The 17,966-nt window shown below is 38.7% G+C and overlaps 1 protein-coding gene across 4 annotated transcripts in view; it reads left to right on the top strand.

Annotated features, from left to right (window-relative positions):
• Positions 1-17,966, top strand: part of FGD4 (FYVE, RhoGEF and PH domain containing 4) — a 215,442-nt gene that overhangs the window by 83,696 nt on the left and 113,780 nt on the right. Inside the window, exon 1 of one of the 4 annotated variants that reach the window (XM_026000098.2) lies at positions 7,400-7,759. The exons of the other annotated variants lie outside the window; for them this stretch is intronic. The gene's annotated coding sequence lies outside the window, so the exon portion shown is untranslated. Of the gene's footprint in view, positions 1-7,399; positions 7,760-17,966 lie in introns of those variants that run through there. 4 annotated transcript variants of the gene reach the window in all.

Below are 17,966 nucleotides of genomic sequence, written 5' to 3'. Positions count from 1 at the left end.
CACAAAGCCTGGCTACTCTCTTCAATACTTTCCTCTATCTGGGGTTTGGACCTAGGGTAAAAAGATAAAGTTAGGTTGAGAGAATTGATTTTATAAGACCAGATGAGAGGCCGTAAATAAATTCCCAGGTTTTAACAGTAAGGGTTCAGTTGATTGTTATTTTTCTCTCCTAACAAAGGAAACCCTTTACCACTTAAATTCAACAGTTTTTTAAAATTTGATCTAAAGTATTAGTGGTTTACATGCATTGGTCCTTCAGGATATTTATTTTTTGAGCTATAAGGATTAACTGTTGAGCATTGAGTTTTATGAGCACAAAACCTGGGTTGTCATTTTCACTCTGGCCTAATCTCAGCCTCTTAAAATAAAAAAAATGTTCATAATGTTGATATTTTAATAATTTTTATGGAATGACATTGTGTGTATTATCTTTGCTGCTTACCTAGTCCCATACCTCTGTCACTGTTTTATCTTGTTAGCACCTTACCTGCCCCCACCCCTGCACCAGAGGTAAAAGTCTTTGCTTCTTAAAGATACTAAAGCCTCCTCCAGAGGACCCATTGTCTCCTTTTTCTTGTTTATAGAGTTTAGGTTGAGACTTTGCAAATTGCAGAAGCCCAGCATCATGTTTACATGACATTCTTTGTTCTTACCCTGTTTTCTACTTGTTGCACTCTCTTATACATTTAACTTAAATATATTTACTAACTAATTAATGTAATTAATACATTAGCAGAGATGTTTATTAAGTTATATATATGTATTCCTTGTAAAGAGTCTTCAACTTTCATATATTTTTGGAATTTTCCTTTTTTTAAAACTTTTTTTAAAGATTTATTTATTTGACAGAGAAAGAGAACAAGCAGGGAGAGTGGCAGGCAGGGAGAGCGGGAGAGGGCTCTATACCAGGACTCTATGATCATGACCTGAGCCAAAGGCAGATGCGTAACCCACTGAGCAACCAGACACCCCTGGGATTTTTTTTAAAGAAATAAGAATTTAAAACATTTAGGTCCAATTTAAATGAGTAACTTCTTTTAAAAATGTGAGTACAAATGAAGAATGTGGAGAGCAACAGGCTAGGACACAGATGCTTGTATAATTTCCTCCCACCTTTGTTTTAGGGTTAATGTTAAGGATTTGGAAGGAGAGGGAATATTACCCTAAGGAAGACAGCAACAAATAATCTAATGATGTGAAAAATTGGATCCCATTATTCTCATTGGACTATGACATTATTCTTCTGACTTTAATTAAAATACCCCTGGGAGGTGCTTGGCTGGCTCAGTCGGTAGAGCATGTAACTCTAAATCTCAGGGTTGTCAGTTCAAGCCCCAGGTTGGGTGTGGAGCCTACTTAAAAAAAAAAAAAATCACTGAGGGATTGTTAGACCTGAGTCTACTTGATGGTTGGTCTTTCATGAAAAATGGCTATTATATGAGACCCCACCCACCCCCACCCCCGACATAGACTTTGCCTCCTTAACATTGTTTTCTTTATAATATGGTACCTGGGCAGGTTCCCAGAAAGTAGTCTGAAATGCTAACCACAATGGAGGAATGATGGGCAATTAAAAAAAAAAAAATTGCTTCCGGGGCACCTGGGAGGCTCCAACAGTTAAACATCTGGCTTTAGCTCAGGCTGTGATCTCAGGGTCCTGGGATCGAGCCCCATGTCAGACTCCCTGCTCAGCGGGGAATCTGCTTCTGCCTCTCCCTCCCCTTCCTCCTTCCCTCCCTCCCTCTCTCAATTTAATCTCTCTCAAATAAATAAATCCTTAAAAAAAATTTTTAATTGCTTCCATCAAATCAGGCTACTCTTGTTACTGTATCATTTTAACTCCTTAAAAACTGGGCAAAAAATTTCCACTTATTTCACTGCTTTCTTTTGCTTATAAAGTACTTTTTACCCTGCAAATACATTTTTTTGTTCTAAATCATACTTTTAAAACTAATTACAAAGAAAAATCAAATTAAACACCTTATAGAATGTTAAGTAAGAATACAAAATTCTCGGTAACACACTACAAAAATCTGAGAAAATACCACCTTTTTACAATGTGTTTTGTGTTTCGGTATCTGTGCCTGATTAGCAGTGTTGTTTAATCTGGTGCTTGTTAGATGGACATTATAAATTTAATCTCTATTCAGGATAGATGATTTGAATCTGTTTCATTGTCAGACTCCACCCTGACAATATCCAGTCACTTCATACAAACCAATTGTCCAGGAGTTTTTCCAAGAGTAGAAAGAGCACAGAAGGAGCGGTGCTGGTGACAAGATCACTTAAAGTATATCCTACATGGGATGTATTTGCCATCTCACATTTAAACCTTTTATCATAGCACACCTAAATTTTAGTATGGGTTTCCTTCTGGAAAATAAATAATTTTCCTGGCTGCCCTAGCCCTTTCTCCTTTTCCTCTGAAGCCAGTAAAAATGAGGAAGAACCTTCCTTCCTCTAACATTCATTCTTACTGTTTTAGAATGGAAGGGAACTTCAGAGATGATCTAACTTAGCTCCCTCATTTTGTGGCTGAAGCACACAGGATGGAGAGGCCAAAATGGCCTGCCCATGTCATACCAGTAGCTAATCAGAAAGTCCAGGCTTCTGAATTTCTAATCAGGGAGGGAGTCTTTCTGTCATCGGGCACTACAAAATCTAAGAGCTTAGGGATGCCTGGGTGGCTTAGCAGTTGAGCTCCTGCCTTTGGCTCAGGGTGTAATCCTGGAGTCCCGGGATCGAGTCCCACATCGGGCTCCCTCCATGGAGCCTGCTTCTCTCTCTGCCTGTGTCTCTGCCTCTCTCTCCGTGTCTCTCATGAATAAGTAAAAACAAAATTAAAAAAAAAAATCTAAGAGCTTAAAAACATCATGCCAAAAGATGTGCCTATGCCTAGGTGCTCTGGGGCATAACTACAGCTCACCTGCTCCCTGCAGGGTATTTTAAAATTTCAAGAGAAACGCAGTGACATCTGTCAAACACTGTGCGAACTGTTAGCACTAGGCGGTTCTGTCTGAGTATTAGATTGAACTGTATTTCTTTCGATGATGTCACAGTTTTGCAGGGCTGGGGTTTTGGCATTCTTGTGATCGCAAGCAAGTACCTTGTAAAAATCAATGTGAAGCAGGAATGAAGGTGGCAGGGTCTATTATGATCTGTGGCGTAAGAGGTTTTGCAGGGCCTAAAACCCAACAAGCACCCACATGCCATTAGTAAGTAGTAGTTGTCATTTAAGAGTGGAATAAGAATATTAATTTTTCAGGGTACCTGGGAGACTTAGTCATTTGAGCATCTAACTCTTGGTTTCCCTCAATAGTAGTCTTGGGATCAAGCCCCAGTCAGGATCCACGTTCAGTGTGGAGTCTGCTTGTCCCTCTTCTTCTGCTTCTGCTTCTCTCCCCATGGGCGTGCACAGTCTCTCTCTTTCTCAAATAAAATCTTAGAAAAATTAAATTTTTTTGGTAACTGTTTTGTAGGACATTTTCAAATGGCGCTAAGTTCCTGGCTTAGAAGTAGTTATTAAGATGTTTATACCTAACCACTAAATAAATGATCCTTTTAGGGGTTTCTGTTGGCCTGGAGTCCCATGACAGGCTAAGGGTGCCATAATTCGAAAGAGTTTGGGAATAAAACATCATACTAAGAAAAAGAGAAAGGCCAAATAAGGGTTGAATGAAGTACATTCAGTAGCGAAAGGAGGTTGAACAGTCCTCGCAAGGTTATTTGATCACTTAGCCGCACGCTGGCTACTAGAGCAGATTCTACGTGGTGTTGCTGCCCGCCCAGGATATGGAGAAGATAAACGACCGGGCCTCTCTGCTTCCAATGCTTTTTCACCTTGAGAACCTTTCTGGGGATTGTTGGCTCTTTGTCACGTGCCCTACAGCTTACATTTGGAGGCCCTGTTATCAGATTCTGGGCAGTCAGCTGGAGGTGCTGTCATTGTGGACAATGTCAGAATGCCTAGAGGTGACCATGGCGCTGAAGAGGACACTATTGTTTACGTGCCTTTCTTGGATCTGCCATTGTATTTTCTTTCTCACTTGTTCCTATAGAATCAATTCTCTAGAAATTGTGAGTCATGTTCTTTTTAGATTTTTTTTTATTGTGTCTTGCTACTTAGTAGATCCAAGAACATAGTAGAGTGAACATTGAAAAATATGTGTAGTAGGAATATTATTTTTAGAAAATAATCATTTTGACATTAGGAATTTCAGAAAACAGAGGAACGGAAAATAGCATCAATATTTCTTCCTCGCAACTGCTTTATGATTTGGAGGTAGGTATGCCTAAGAATCTTTTCTTTTTTAATGTAGTTGTTCATAGTGAGTATTCAGGTATGTATGTACTTTCCCCTTTACTTCCAGGAGCTAGTATAGCAATAATTTTTTTCCCCTTTACTTTGCCCTTTACTTCCCCCTTACTTTTTTTCTTTTTTCTTTTTTTTAGTTCCAGGAGCTAGCATAGCAATAATGATTTAGACCCAAATGAGGTTCAAATCTTACAGTGAGACATAGGACACAGAGCTAAATTTCTAAATCTCTGTTTGCACACCTAAAAAAATGAGGATGGTAACATCTACTTTATAGTCCCTGTGAAGTTTAAGTAAAATATTTGTGAAGTGTTTATTACAATGCCTGGCACATACTAAGGGCTCAGTAAATAGTATGTTGTTATTAATATACCATCAACATTTTCCTTATGCCACATCATTTTTGTGACCATATTTTTAATAATTGCATGATATTCTATCAAGTTGCACACATTCTTATGTAATCATTCATCTATTATTTTTTTTAAAGATTTTATTTATTTATTCATGAGAGACACACATACACAGAGAGAGAGACAGAGAGAGAGAGAGAGCTATGCAGAGAGAGAGGCAGGCTCCATGCAGGGAGCCCTATGTGGGACTCAATCCTGGGACTCCAGGATCACACCCCGACCAAAGGAAGGTGCCCAACTGTTGAGCCACCGAGGCATCCCTCATTCATCTATTATTAGATTCTTAGGTTGTCTCTAAACTTGCACTAGAATAAAGAATTCTGCAGCAAGTGGTTACTCATTGCAAATTTAGTTAAGTGCTCACTATACACAAGGACCTTTGCTTGGCATTGGGAGCACAGGGTCCAGAGTTGTAGTCCCTGGCCTTGAGGGGGTTCACAGTCTGGTGGGGATCAGAGGGGAGATAACTGGCCTGTGGTAAACACCATCACAGTCCCCGTTACTGAGAAAGTACAGAGAAGAGGACAAAGTGTCAGACTGCCTGGAGAGCTTGGAGAAGGCAGGAGAGGTTTGTAGAAAAGGAGTTAAGTGAGTTAATGGGATGGGACCCAGGTTATTAAGAGCTTTTTAAGCCATCACACAGAATTAGTGCAATGGGAACGTCAGTTTTGAGAAGAGAATTGGCATTATCCATTTAGGTTTTATAGCCTGTAGGGGATAAGATGGAAGCAGAGTTTAATTAGGAAGTTATTAAGGAGACCAAGTGGTAAGAAGTGGCCAGATTGGAAGAAATAGCTCATGACAGGAGCTGTCAGGTTGGTTGTGAAGGTGTCGGAGAAGGCTTGGAGGTGGTCTCTTGGGCATTAGATTGAATGATTGCCAACAATGGAGTTGCCATTTCCAAAAACAAGGAATGATGCAGGGGGAGCAGGTTTGGGGAGAAAATCCGAAGTTGAGTTTTGGGGGCTTATGTTTGAGATATTTAACACCCAGGCAGAGATGTTCAATAGATAATTAGATGTAGGAATTTGGAATTCAATGAGAAAGAGGTTTTTCTGGATAAAGGAGGAATCAGTATATTATATATATATAGCATGTTTTACAAACTTGGTATAGTTTTTTTTTTTTTGAAGATTTTATTTATTTATTCATGAGAGACATAGAGAGGCAGAGACACAGGCAGAGGGAGAAGCAGGCCCCATGCAGGGAGCCCGACATGGGACTCGATCCCAGGTCTCCCTGGGACTGGACTGAAGGCAGTGCTAAACTGCTGAGTCACCCAGGCTGCCCCAAACTTGGTATAGTTTTTTTACCCATTGTTACTCCTCTCATATAGAATTTTCTTTGGTATTTTCACCTTTTAAAAATCCAAATAAACTTCAGAGTCACTTTGTTAAGTTTATTTTCTAAGGTATGTTGGAAATTTTACTACTAACTATATGATAATTATGGAAGACTTGGCATCTTTAAAATAGATCTTTGTATTCAGTAACATATTACATGTCTTCATTTCATTTTCCTTTAACCCTTCTGGTAAGAGTTCATTTTTTTTCCCCCAAATAGTTCACACACAGTTCCTGATACTATTCCCAGGAATTGTATACTTTTCATTGCCCTTGTTAGTAATTCCTCTTTCATTGGTATTCTGATAGTTTTTGCCCTTATAAAGGAATTATACTGATATCTTTGGCCATCTCACTGAGCTTCTGGTACTACAAATAATATCCTAATTGATATCCCTGATTTTTTTTTTCCCAGAGAGAATCATATCATCTGCAAATTATTTTTGTCTTTTTCCTTTCAATACTTGTCTCATTTATGTTCTTGCCAGGAAAAGAACTCTTAAATTTAAGATAAGAGGTAACTGTGGAGGCAATTAATACCTGCTTCTAGTCTTAGCTTACAAGTTTTGCTTTGTTTTCACCTTAGGCTTATCCTAATTATTTCTTTGCTCTTTTAAAAATTTATTTCTGATGGATTTTTGGAGTGTCTGGAGTTTATCTGTTTTAGATTTGTGCATTATTTCTAATAGTTGGTTATGGTGTAAAATAGTATTTGGTTTTCAGCCTTTTTGCTTCTTCAAGGACTTACTCTGATTCCTTGAGCAACATGGGTTGAGGGAAAGCTGTTTTCCTGCTGAATCAGCATTTAAGTTTCATGATTGCAGAAACAAACCTATAGAGAGTATGTAACAGAGATTTCAATCCCATAATTGGGTAGGGCTCTAATGAAAAATTTAAATTCAGTATCCCTCCCCTAGCCTCAAAATCCATAAACACAGTAAAAATGAATGTATATGTTATTTTTAAATGATTATATACACATTTATAAAATGGTTGGTTTTGAAAACTTAATTTCAAACTAAAGCAGTTTTGCAAATTTAAAAGTTCTATTTGTCAAAAAGAATCTTTCTAAATACAAAGCCAGGTTCACTTCTTATGCGGATTGCAAATCAGAAAATGATTTGCTAGTGCAGCTTAGATTTCTAGGATGCTTTATTTTGAATTTTCAAGTTAACTTTCAAGTTTTATTTTCCATTTGTCAAGTTAAGCCTCTTGTGACCTTTCTTCCTGAATGAGCAGTGGACACTATCTGAAATGTAAGGACTTTGAACCACCAATGGTAGATTCGCTGAAAAGCTTTTAATTGGCTTGCATTGCCTTGTTTAAATAGCCAAACACCTGCTAGGCAAGCCCTTGCGCATGTGAGTGGCTATATGTTGCTTCCTTTAGGATTTGCAAGGCTAGAGCACAAAGACAGTGATTGTTACCCAATAAGCTGTAGTCACACACTTCTACCAATCGCCTTAGGAGGGCTGGTTACCATGGAATCCACCATCTGTTCACTCCCCGCTGGAATGTGATTATCCTTGCTGGGCTGGGAACTGGGAAGCGTGTGCTGTGTGAAATTATCTGCAATGGACTGGGTTAATGGGAAGCTAGATTTGGCTCGCTGGAAGAACAAATGAAGGGAGTTTTGCTTAAACCATTTGTGACTTCTAATCAAGAGGAAAACATTCAGCCTCTATAAGGTAAGTAACCCTAGTACTGTGTACCCAGTTTGTACTACATTTGGTGTGGGGCACTATCTCCATGTGGTCCAAGGAAAGGGAGCTATAAGCTCTTCTGGAACAAATCTCCAACATTACACACTTCTGTTGTATTGAATTTAAGCAGCTCAGTTATGCCTGTACAATTACATGTTGGTAGAAAAATAAAAGAATTGTTTTTTAATTATTTTAATTTTTTTGTGCCTGTGAAATTGTTATGACCTCTGAAAGTGGCAAAGAGACAATCATTTTTAATGGTTTCTAAGAGTGAGTTATACCGATAGTCTTTGAAATACGCCCATGGCCACAACGTGTTCTCATGCCTGTTCGTCCAATAAGGAAATGTCTCAGGTCAGGGACATTTGTAGGTTATGATTTAATTAATAATTATTCTAGCCCACACGGCTGACCTACCATTACTAGCTCATGTTTTGAAATGCGATGCTTATACAGTTTTATTTTGCAATGCTTTTGCACAAGTTTCAAGGGCCCTGAGCATGTGGAAACAATGTGACGGGGCTCTAACGGCAGGCATGCAGGCACGGTGATAAGGGCAGGGGCAGAGCTAGGGAGACCGGTTTCTTTTTCAAGGGCTTCCTTTGTTTTTCTGGTTCAACAGCCCCTTAAAATGTGTGGTGCATATTGTAAGCAGTCGAAGGAGATTTTGGTGCTAACAAATGGATGACTGACATTTTTCTGTGTGGCTAAGAGGTTGGTAGCTCAAACAAGGGACTACTATGTCCTTTGTAAAGCAGCATTGTATCCCCTTCCCCAAAACAGTGCCCTAAAATATAAAAGTGAAAAACAAAAAGAGTGCTGTCTATACCCTAGATACTCCTTTTGTGTTTTTCTATCATTTAGACCATAGTACCAGGGCTCTGTGAGTCTGGCTAGGTCTGCCATTTTTATTTGATATAGGAAGGGTTGCAAAGAAAAGCTTTGCTTATGCAGCTTGAGTCCTAATTGTGCTGTTTTGCTGTCATCTTAGACATTCATGTCAGTAGGTCATTGGCTTCCTGGAGAGCTAGAAAAGGTCATTGCTAATAGGCCGTACCTGGCTCAATTTTCTTTTCTTTTTTTTTTTTTTTTTAATGATAGTATAAAATTAGATAACCTTGTGTTGGTCAAGGACTTATGGTCTACTTCAAGAACAGGATTTTGGGCCTGACTGCTAGTTGTGGGTTCTTGGTATTAATTGTAGTTTACTTTAAAATTCTTACCTGCTTTTACATTTACTGGCCTAAATGCATCATTATTATTTGAAGTGTTTTTGCTATGAAGAAACATACTGGCTCCAAAAAGCATCTTTTTCAATAATAATAGATGTCTGTCTGCTTGAAATTTTCCTTAGCATCTGTAAAAAAAAATCTAGGACAATCTTGTATTATTGGGATGAAATTTTCACCTATAAAAACACAAGCAATGTAACTTTGGGGAGGAAAAGAAATAATTTACGAGTATCTCTATTTAGAGTGTTCATGTTGCTTTAGTTACCTTGTATCTTAACCTGAACAAGCCTTTGAGTAAATGAGTGTGAAATGTGTGAGCATCCATGTGCCTGGGGTGTGGCTACTTCAGCAGTTGAGGAAGGCTGCATATAGCTGTATACTTCTCAAGTTCTCTAGTGTTTGTGAACTTCTTTACTATTTTTATTGTTACTAAATTAAAGTTAGAAGATAGTGTTTTCTTTAGAGTAGGTATTCATGTTAGAATTTCTCAGCATTTTGTGGATATGGACAAACACTTAGTCATTCATTTTCACTTGTAAGCATATTTATTAATATCACCCCTGACTCAGTTTTCGGAGTAATAAATAGTAAAGCCACGAGCATTGTTCGAATGTGGTGAAAAACCTCTTCTGTCAACCACTGACCAGAAGCTAAGGGCTGCTCTTTCAGAAATTAGAGGACTGAAAAGCTGGCGTACTCTTGAAGCACTTGAGATCCCTGCCAGCGTACCTGAGGGACAAGAGTGCATGGTCTGAGAACATGAGTTCACCTGAGGGCATGTGGTTTTTGGACCTGGTGGTTCTTATTGCAGGTGGTCAGGCATTTGCTACCATTCACAAACATTGTCAGGAGTGAGACTCTCCATCATGTCCATGATCTTGTAGTAACGAGTTCAGACTGTACTCTGTTCTTGGGTCTGCTGCAAAGCATTACTTTTTGGTTCTCACCGTCTTTACCTGAAGGATGCCTAGATTTCTATGATTTCTCAGGCTTCTTCCAACTTTTCAAACTGATGGCACAGTATTTTTCAGTCCTTCAGTACAGCTAAAGATTTTACTAAATGGCAAGTTTATAATGTCAACCCTTATTCAGAGTTATTTCTTATAAAAGTATTATGTAGATGATGAATTGGAAACTCTGAATAAATTGCTTGTACTGATTCAAACCCGTAACAGTCTGAGTAGACAACAAAATCAGTTCACTACTAGTTCAGGGAAGGCAAGTCTTCCTGTTGCTTCCTTTCACACATGATGCTGGGCTACTGCCTGACTTGACTTACATTCAGACAGGTAAGGTGCGGAGCTAATAAGTAGCACTTAAATACTTAGATTTTTTCTTCCTATATTTTATTGCCACATTCTTTCTAACTATTTATTTATTTATTTATTTATTTATTTATTTATTTATTCATTCATTCATTCATTCATGAGAGACGTAGAGGGAGAAGCAGGCTCTTCACAGGGAGCCCAATGTGGGACTCAATCTTTGTACCCAGGATCATGCCCCGAGCTGAAGACAGATGTTCAACCGCTGAGCCACCCAGACGTCTCTCTTTCTTTCTTTCTTTCTTTCTTTCTTTCTTTTTTTTTTTTTTTAAGATTTATTTATTTATGAGAGAGAGAGAGAGAGAGGCAGAGACACAGGCAGAGGGAGAAGAAGGCTCCACGCTGGGAGCCTGATGTGAGACTCGATCCTGGGACTCCAGGATCGCGCCCTGGGCCAAAGGCAGGCGCCAAACCACTGAGCCACCCAGGGATCCCCGACGTCCCTCTTTCTAACTTCTAAACTAAGTCTGTCTCTTTGCTTTTAGAGTACAGATTTTAAATCCATTTTTGTGGTTTATTCTTTTGGGCTGTGTGGCCCATTTGGCCCTTGAGCTGTCAGGGATGATGGAACACTAGGGATGTGGAGAAGAAACTGCGGATGCTATTGTTGCTGATGCTGTATTCGCATGTCCTTGGTGTTGAAGTTGTTTGCATGTTACATGACATTTAAAAATAGATATGCTAAAAGTTGCCTTCTTTTCCCCATCCAACAATTCCATATTGCTGTGGTTTCAAGAAATGCTTAGAATGAATTGATTTTATGCACCAGTAAAATTTTCTATTTGTGTTAAATATAAAACTACAGGATGGGAAGCCTTTAAAGTGTGTAGGAGAATGATGCAAGTTCACCCAAAAGCTAGGGCTCAAATGTGCATTTGGCAGGATATTTCCCTGTATGAGTATGCCATAGTTTTGATTATCAGCGGCTATTTCTTCTAAGATGCTTCCTCTTCTATGTTTGTAACTGCTTCTATGCTTCTGTAGAATAATAAGGCAAACTTTGTATGAATTGGCAATGAACGGGTCTATGGAAGCAACAGCACGTTCTTGGAATAGTTTTGTGTAACATGCACATCTTCTCATTCAGTTGCCACCACTTCAGGTGTAGGAGTGGCTTGATGGAGTTGTGGTGAGGGTGTCTAGCAATACCTTACTTTTAGAAAAGTTCCATATTTTACAAATAACCCCCATTCTGAGGCTAATTGTTCTTTTGTAACAAATGTGTTCAGTTGCTGACTTCCCTGTAAGGAGTTGTTTTCTTTCCTTCCTTCCTTTGCTTCCTCCTTCTCTGCTTAAATCCTGAGTTCTTTTTCTTTTTTTCTTTCTTTCTTTTTTTTTTTCCCTTACCAATTTTGTGGTCCTGAATTCAGATTAATAAAATCATGAGACAAGGTGTGTTTTCATAAGGCAAATAGATGGAATCTACTGGATTTTTTTTTTTTTAAGATTTATTTATTCACGAGAGATACAGAGAGAGAGGCAAAGACATAGGCAGAGGGAGAAGCAGGCTCCCTAAAGGGAGCCTGGTATGGGACTCAATCCCGGGACCCCAGGATCACGCCCTGAGTCAAAGGCAAATGCTCAACCCTGAGTCAAAGGCAGGTGCCCCTATTGGATTTTTTATATCTCTATTATGTTTGGCTAGATGTTTATTTTCACATAATTTTCACATATTGTCACCTATTTTGAAGATCTGTCAGGATAATCTTGTTTTACAGCTCTCATTTTACAGAGAAGAATCTGAGACCCATAAAGATTAAGCAGCATATCCAAGGTCACAAAATTTGAGTTGCAGAAACAGCTAATTTTGAATATTCTGTAGTGAATGCAAAGATACAAGGTAAAGTCAACTGACTTCCTACATTGTTAGCCTTATGAGGAGCAGAACATCGGAGTGTCACCCGAAAGTCCCACAGATGTGATTTTCGGTATGCCTAGAGGAGGAGCAGCTTTGAAAGATGGTTCCTCAATAACCAAGGTGATAAACAGTTTTTTTTTTTTTTTTAAGTTTAGGCATTTTTAGAAAAGATTTATTTATTATTTTAGAGACAGAAAGCACATGGGGGAGGGGCAGAGGGAGAGAATCACTGGGCTTGATCTTACTACCTGGAGATCATGACCAGAGCGGAAACCAAGAAGCAGATGCTTAACTGACTGAGCCACTCAGGTGACCCAGAATTGTAGGCATTTAAATGAGAATTTTAATTTTCAAGCCAACTAGATGTTTGTGTTTTTTTAGTTTTCATATTTTCTTCCTTGCAGAAGTAAAATGATGATCAGAATGTTTCTTGGTGATTGTAGAGCCCAGAGCAGAATGTTTCTTGGTGATTGTAGACCTCAGAGCAGGTGGGGTGGAACCATGGGGAAGGACAGCTGAAGGACAAATATAGTTCCACTTGACGGCACATTTGTCATCTGACTAGTATATTTCTGATGTGGGCTAATGCATCCTCTTTGAACATTGGTGGGGATATACAACCTGGCCTCCCTTTTCTCAGCTTCCCACCATGCCACCCTCCTGCTTATTGAGACCTTCTTTTGGTACGTTACTGTCATCAGTGTTAACCTTGCATTCACTTATCAAATATTTATTGAGCATTTACTCTCTGCTGGGCAGTATTGTGGAAGAGGGGCCACAGAACACAAGGGGCAAGGACTTCAGTGAAGAGTATATAGTAGAAGGGGAAGACAGATAATACACCAATGAACAGTGTTAATTTCAAATAGTGGCAAGTATGTGAAGAAAAAAACCATGATGTGTTGAGGGATTGTAGGGCAACAAACTTCAGACTGGTTAATCAGGAAACTCTTATCTGGAGTGGTTTCATAAAGCTGAGACACAAGTGATAAGAAGCCAGCGTGATCCAGTGGAGTTAGCAGGGTGGGGCGATGGTGTTATCCCCACTTCACTCAGAAGGAAATCGAGGAAAGCCTATTAGGATCATGCCATCTTCAGTATCCATATTACTGAATATATGCTCTTTTTCAAAGCCAGAGTTTAATGGGCCAGCATGGGAAGGCAGTCAGCACAGTAGTTTACAGCACAAGCAGTCTAGATTTAATTCCATCTCTCATACTGGCTACCTGGAAGTCTCTAGCCAAATTACTTAACCTCTCTGAACCTGTTTCCCCATTTGTTGGAACTTATCGGGTTATTATAGATATCAAAGGAGGTAGTATTCAAAAGCCTATTTAGTGCTAGAGATGTTGGTATCTTGGGGGCATCAGTGATAATCTCATAAATAGTGAAATATTTCCTCTGTTTCACTGTTTGGCAGTGAAAGCCTGGAAGTACTATTATCTTTCTCTCTATAGGGTAAATTTTTCTTTGATTTCTCCCATCATTCCCACCCCTCGCATTCATTCATTCATCTCTCACATTCATTTATTCAACAAACAATTTTGTTGTTTTAAAAACTATATTGAGGTATGATTGACACACAGAAAACCATACATATTTAACATATACGACCTGATGAGGTTTGGAGATAAGTATACACTTGTGAAATCATCACCACAATCTATGCCATAAACCTATCCATCATCTCCAGAACACTTTTTGCGTGTTCATCTGCCTTTGCCAGATTCTGGTTGAAGAACATGATTAGACATGCCCAGTTAACAATCTGTTAACAAATCAGTGTGCATTCAGTGTGCTCGGTGATTTGAGGAGGTGCAGGGGACAAAGGAGTAGGTAATTGTGACCATACAGGTGAAGTAAGCTGGGAATTCTAGTCTGAGGCAGCAAAAGCAGGGAGGCATGAGAGGCCTGGCAAGTGCCAGGAGCTGAGTGCAGAACTTGAGTGCTGGTACGGTTGGGATTTGAGAGTGGAGATCTTAGCTTGCATAGAAGTTTTTACTGTATCCTGTAAAGAATGAGGAACTTTTGAATAGTTTTAAATATTCTGAGAATAGATCTTCAGTTCTGTAGTCTAGGAAGGTAGCTGGCTGCTTAAATGATGGAACCACTGGAACGAATAATATCCAAATTCTTCTTTTGCATCTTTATCTTCTTCTTCTTCACCATCATCTTCATCCACAGCAGGCAGAATTTTTCTTCTCTTATCACCACCACCACCACAATACAGTTGTCCTGCCTTACTCTTGATATTTAGATTCTTATTATTATTTAGATACTTATTAGCACATAAGTAAAATTTGCATAGAACAACAACAGGGATCCCTGGGTGGCGCAGCGGTTTGGCGCCTGCCTTTGGCCCAGGGCGCGATCCTTGAGACCCGGGATCGAATCCCACGTCGGGCTCCCGGTGCATGGAGCCTGCTTCTCCCTCTGCCTGTGTCTCTGCCTCTCTCTCTCTCTCTGTGACTATCATAAATAAATAAAAATTAAAAAAAAAAAAAAAAACAAGAACAACAACAAATCCTTAAGAATTTCCTTAGGAAGGCATTGCTTTGGAGATCAACTCTTTCATTGAGTTTAACCTAGTGTGTGTGACTTTTTTGGGGTTTTTTGTTTGTTTGTTTTTGTTCCCAGGGTTGGAAGAGAGATTGCCACTGCTTTACTTCGGGCATGGGATGAAATAATTACTTTGCTTGCATTTAAGGGTCATTCTGCATGAAATATGGGGGAACAGCAGGTTTTGATCTCTATCTCATGCCTATGAACAGGGCACATGAGCATTGAGGTCAAGTTGCCTAAATACAACTCAAGCTATAGCATCTGTGTTGGTGCTGCTCGTTCGTGTACAGCTGTTTTCTATACCTGCAAAGCACATGAGTTCAAGCAAGTTTAAATGCACTTATAGTACAATCACTGTTATTGCATTAGTTACCAACTTTTAGTGTTTTCTCTGTCAAACAATTCAAAGTGTATTTATCATCTCATTTAATGTTTAACAAGTAGTTGAGATGAGTGGAATTTATCCTCATTGAACAAATATAACTTGCTATGAGATATATACTATTTTCAAATTTACTAATAATTAAATGGTAAACCGGGATTAAAACCTCCATTCAGGGATCCCTGGGTGGCGCAGCGGTTTAGCCCCTGCCTTTGGCCCGGGGCACGATCCTGGAGACCCAGGATTGAATCCCACGTCGGGCTCCCTGCATGGAGCCTGCTTCTCCCTCTGCCTGTGTCTCTGCCTCTCTCTCTCTCTCCCTCTCTCTGTGACTATCATGAATAAATAAATAAAATCTTTAAAAAAAAAAAACCTCCATTCATTCTGATTTCAATTCTATATTCATTCTCAGCTTTTATGCTCAATGTTCTTTCATTAGAAAACTATTGTATTAACATAGGCAAAAAGCAAAAAAAAAAAAAAAACTCCCCCCAAACCTGGGAAACTGCAGTAGCTAAGGGAATAGAAAAGTAAGATTACAAAGAGATGAAGAGAGAATTAATGAGTTTTATTGTCTTTAAGAATCCCATAGGTAGTTAGTAATTGTCAAAGAACATGAAAAGTTATTTGAAGAGAGAATTAATGAGTTTTACTGTCTTTAAGAAGCCCGTAGGTAGTTAGTAATTGTCAAAGAACATGAAAAGTTATTTCAAAAAGGAAGAAACATAAATTACTCATACATGAGAATAAAGTTTTATATAACTAGCTATCAATGAAATATACAAAATAAATATTCCTTTATTACACTGGCAAAAATTTTCTGAATGGGTATATTTTAGACTGGCACCCTTGCTTGCTTTGGAGGTCAGTGAAAATTTATATAATTTTTTGGAAAGCAATTCAGTAATATGTATTATCTTAATTAGAGAATATTTTGTTGTAAAGGGAAAGAATACCCTATAACTTAAGGGAAAAAGTTACATTCTGGAGCCAAGGACAGTGCACTCATCCAGGCCTCACAGGAGCCTGGAGCTAAGACAGTTACACTCTCTCTCCCTCAGATGGGCCTTTTCTGTCTTTCCCTGTGGATGGTGGAAAACAAGGCCACGTCAAATCTCATTCACACCACTTTCTAGTCCCAGTGCCCAGCAGAAACAGAGTACAACTACTGATGCCTTGGAGAGAGATTCTGATGGTGAAGCATTGGTCATCACATCAGATGTGGCCATGGAACACAGAGGTCATTTGACTTATCTGCCAACTCAGATGGTCCCGTGAAGCAGAAACTCTTTGAAAGGGGAGTAAAGCAAGCAAATATGAGAACACACCTGGTACATGTATCATTAGCACTAAAAATGTTCGTGTCTTTTGATCCCACAGTCTGAATTTTAGAAATCTACCAGTAGTAAGTTACCTAGTGATCCACTGAATGATTTATCACATCACATCAGATGCTCCAGTGGAATGGAGAGAAACAGGAAACTACAGATATGTTCTGTAGGGAGATGGCTGCATGAATTATGGCTTAGTCATGAGATTATGTGTTATACAAATATTAAAGAATTTTTCCAAAAAAATATAGAAAAATGCTCACAATGGAATGAAATATGCATACATGTTGTTTACACTGTACTAAGTTACATTTTATATATAATACACAGAAAAAATGCTAGAGGGAATTAATGCCAAATACCAGTAACTACTAGATTTTATTGATTTTTACTTACTAATTTTTGAAAGATTTATTTATTTATTCATGAGAGACACAGAGAGAAGCAGAGACATAGGTAGAGGGAGAAGCAGGCTTCCTGCAAGGAACCCAATGTGGGAATTGACCCTGGCCCCGGGAACACGCCCTGAGCTGAAAGGCAGACGCTCAATGGCTGAGCCACCCAGGTGTCCTGACTACTAGATTTTAGAATCACTTTTGTTATTTACAACTTGTCTGTAGATTTTATTTTAAGTAATCTCTACACCCAGGGTGGGATTCAGATTCCCAACCGCAAGATCAAGAGTTGCATGCTCTACCTACTTAGCCAGCCAGGCACCTCTTGTCTGTCGATTTTAAATGATTGACAATGGCCTTACAGTAATCTTAAAATTTAAAAACATAATATAAAATGACTCATTAAAATCTGGTAGAGAAGATAAACCTATCTTAAGTAAAACAATAGTAACTGACATAACGTAGTATGTGTTTTTGTGTTATGGATTGTGTAATAAAAACTTAAGAATGGATTTCCTAATAATTAGACTCTTTGTGAGTGGCATGGTGTTTTCAAGAGCTATTTTCCTATCACTGATGATACTCAAATAGAAATCAGACAAGCACTTAGAAGAATTATGGAGATTCATCTGTCACATACAAACAGATGGCATCTAAAGTCCTTTTTAACCCCAATGTTCTGTTAGAGAAACAGGTTTACTATGGAGTGATTATTTAAAAAAAAAAAAAAAAAAAAGGTATATAATTCGATGTTAGGGGAAGATACACAAGGGTAAGTAGCTTTTGTGAAAGAGATGTGAAATTCTTATATCAGAGATGTCACAATCTATAGGACCTTAAGCAGGAGGCAATGAATTTTAAAATTGTCAGACGTTGAAGGATGTGATAGTCGGGGATTGGATTATGTGATGGAAGTCATTTTAAGGTCTGCTAATGATTGATGCTAAGGCAAGTTTTAGATTTGTCCATTTATGGATAAAGGATAGTAACATAATTGGCTTGCCAAATGGGAGAAACATTTCCCTTGTTCATCTTCTAGTGACATGAGTGAAATTATACAAAACTTAAATTGAACAAGAGCAGAGTCAAGCTAGTCTGCTTGTTGGT

The sequence above is a fragment of the Vulpes vulpes genome, chromosome 8 (genome assembly GCF_048418805.1).
Source record: "Vulpes vulpes isolate BD-2025 chromosome 8, VulVul3, whole genome shotgun sequence".
NCBI lineage: Eukaryota > Metazoa > Chordata > Mammalia > Carnivora > Canidae > Vulpes > Vulpes vulpes.
The sequence above is the reverse complement of the archived record's forward strand: the minus strand, read 5'-3'. Positions and strand labels throughout refer to the sequence as shown.